Source organism: Crocodylus porosus, unplaced genomic scaffold (genome assembly GCF_001723895.1).
Source record: "Crocodylus porosus isolate Cpor-Errol unplaced genomic scaffold, CroPor_comp1, whole genome shotgun sequence".
Taxonomy (NCBI): domain Eukaryota; kingdom Metazoa; phylum Chordata; order Crocodylia; family Crocodylidae; genus Crocodylus; species Crocodylus porosus.
This window is the reverse complement of record NW_017728925.1, coordinates 3,399,458-3,402,687: the sequence shown is the minus strand read 5'-3', so window position 1 is coordinate 3,402,687 and position 3,230 is coordinate 3,399,458.

Genomic DNA, 3,230 nt, shown 5'->3' with positions numbered 1-3,230 from the left:
ATGGTGGGGAGGTGGAGGGCTCATGCAGAGCTCCCCACACAGTGTGGGGCAGGGGGGCAGCAGGGATAAGCCCCCCTGCCCAGCAGCACCCAGTGAGGTTAGGGGCTTTTTTTAAAGAACTGGGAGCTGGGGAAGGGGGCTGGGGGAGCAGGCAGGGCCTGGCAGGTCCAATGGTTCCCTGCCCCCTCCTCCAGCACCCCCCCGCTCCCTACTTAGCAGCTCTGAGTCCGCCTCCAGCTCCCTGCTGCAGTGGGTGGGGACTGCCCAAATCACTGAACCTCTCTGAATCTTTTCCGAAGATTCAGAGAGCTTCGAATCGATTCAGACCTTTTTATTGGTCCCCCCATTCGATTCAGATTTGGAGATTTGGCCACTGAATTGGACCGAATCTCCTCTGAACTGAATCACCACCTGAATCTTTGCACAGCCCTAATATCAGGCTTAGAGTCTGGTCACTGATACTTCACACCAGGATAATTTGTCCTTACAGCCTAAACAAAGAGCAGACACATGGCATCTAGTTTTAAACTGGTGCAAGTTACTATATAGGGAGTAGAGTTAGCATAGGAAATATCAAGGGTAACAATATCCTTGTGTAAGTTTGACCAAGGCAAATAAGGTATTACTAGCTTCTCTGCCACATAGGGTACATACAGACATTTGGGGAGGTTAGATTGCATTGAAAATGACATCCAATCTAACTTAGCTCACCCAGGTGCAGACCTCATGCTTAGATCTGTAGTTAGGTGGATCTCATTGTGAACTGTACAGAAGTTTAGGACAGTTAGATTGGTCTAAAAATGGCTGACCTGATCTAAGTTAAGTGTACCTCCAAGGTACAGCAACCCTTGCCCCGGAGCCCACCAAGCCCCATCATGCAAGTCAACACTGGGAGCTAAGGTAGTACATCAAGGTGGGGAGAGGGGAAAGTGAGATGGGGTGGTGATTTGGGGGGCTTAAAATATCTCATTCCCTGGGGATGGGAGGAGGGCCCCCATGGACCCTGTGAGCCCCCCTGACTCTGACAACCCCCTTTGGACCTTGCTTGCCCCCTGGTTCCCCTGATTTCCCCCCTCTGCAGAGTCTGTTTGCCCCTCCCCTCAATCCTCCCAACCCTTCCTCTGCCCTCCCCATCCCAACTTACCTTATATTCTACTCTATCTAACCTCCCCAAATATCTATACCTACCCACAGTGGTGCAGCAGCTTCCCGAGGGAAGATGGTTGCCAATCCACTCTGGAGACTGGCATGGCTTATATAAGTGTATAAAACCAGTGTAAGTCACACCAGGGTTAAAATGTGTGCCCAGGCTATTAGACTGAAATGGCACTCTAAGGGAACAGGAAAACTTCTGAAGGAGTTGACTGAGACCTTGTCATTAATCGCAGAATATCTTTGTCGTGTTCCACTGACTCATCCATAGCACTCAATAAACACCTGTGCTTTAAGTTTCCCAGAAAATTACATCTCCTTCTACCCATTCAGACCTGAAGGTATTTACACCAGGGATGCAGACAGAAGTTACATTTGACATGTGATCAGCTCCCTTAAAGTGCTCTACAGTTGTGCTGTGACCCGCATGCACAGCTTCAGAGCCCTTTAAAAGTAGCTGATCGTGCAACAAATTAACCTTCATCAAATGAGGAATTGGACAAAGGTGCTCCACTTTGGAACACCTTAGAGAACTTCTGTTCCCTAGAGTCAATCCCTTGCCCAATTGGGGCTGGGCTGATGTAGCCCAGGCCCACCCCAGGGCTGTCTGCTGGAAGGGAGGGGGTTGGGAGAAGGGGAGTGAGCTGAGGGCTGGGTTTTGCCCAGCCTGAGCTCGAAGGGGGCAGGTGGATTGGAGCCCCCCACCTTGTGGTCTCCCAAAGCTCTCCTCCAACTCAGGCTGGGGAAACCCCAGACTGCAGCTTGCTCCTCCTCCCTTTCTCCAGGCAGCATTGGAGCTGAGGGCAGTGGGGCAGGGCTTGGGAGAAAAGCTGCAGGCAGGCTTCTTGGGCTTGATTGGCTTTAAAGCAGAGCTTGATTTTTTCCACTCTCACCTCACCCCTCCCCACCCAACAGGCAAACACCTGTTGGTTTGGGGGGCACTCTAACTCATGGTGCATTACATAAAGCGCCATGAGTTAGAGTGGTGGTGGGTGGTGGGAGAGGGCTGTGCACTGGGTCAGTGCCCTAAAAGTATGCACCAGCTGCATACTAGCTGGATTCATCTGGCTGCAGTTTGGTGCCATCTTGTGGCCAAACAGCATATTCAGCCTAATCCCACTGGTGCTTCCATGTAGAAGTGGCTTTTCTTATAGAAGAGAAAAGGAGGCCTCCATTTCGTAGAATCATAGAAAATTAGGATTGGAAGGGACCTCAGGAGGTCATCTAGTTCAACTACCTGCTCAAAGCAGGACCATCCGCAATTATATCATCCAATCCAAAGCTCTGTCTACCCAAGTCCTAAAAATCTAAGGATGGAGATTCTACAACCTCTCTGGGTAGCCATTTGTAATCATTTATTCACTTCTGCCACTGCAGTGCATCTCTGCAGCCGAATGCAGTGATATCCAGATAGCCCCTGAGGTTCTGCATGAAGTCATATTGGATCAGATTTAAAAGATATTTGGACACTATCTTTGACTTAGATGCCTAATTTACCAATGCAATCAGGGCCTTTGGGCCTGATTTGAATTGGTTCCCTTAGTGCCTAAACCGGGCACAGGCAGAGTTTTGTGGCCTAATGTCCAAAAAGTGATTCAAACTGGCTGTGAGCCAGCAGAGCCAACTGCATTTGGCACTTAACATCATCTGTGTATCCACTGTGGACTGTAGAGTTTCTTAAGCATCTCATGCTCTTGCAAGTACTCAAGAGCAATGCAAGTGGAACCACTAAGTGTGATGGCCTGGATGAAAACTATTTCTGAGGAATTCATTCCATTTAGGCTTGCTTGTGTGGAACATCTGTGCGTCTCATAATTGGTGTCAGCCTTACACTCTCACCAGCTGTCAGTATTACTGCTTTCAGAACTCCTGAGATTATGCAGGTCTGTTGTAAACTATCTAAAATGAAATTAAAATTAGGGAAAGGATCACTGAACCTCTACAATATAGTGCTCAGATTTCATAGATTTTATAGATATTAGGGCTGGAAGGGACCTCGAGAGATCATTGAGTCCAGCCCCCTGCCCAAAGGGCAGGAAGTCAGCTGGGGTCATAGGATCCCAGCAAGATAAGCATCC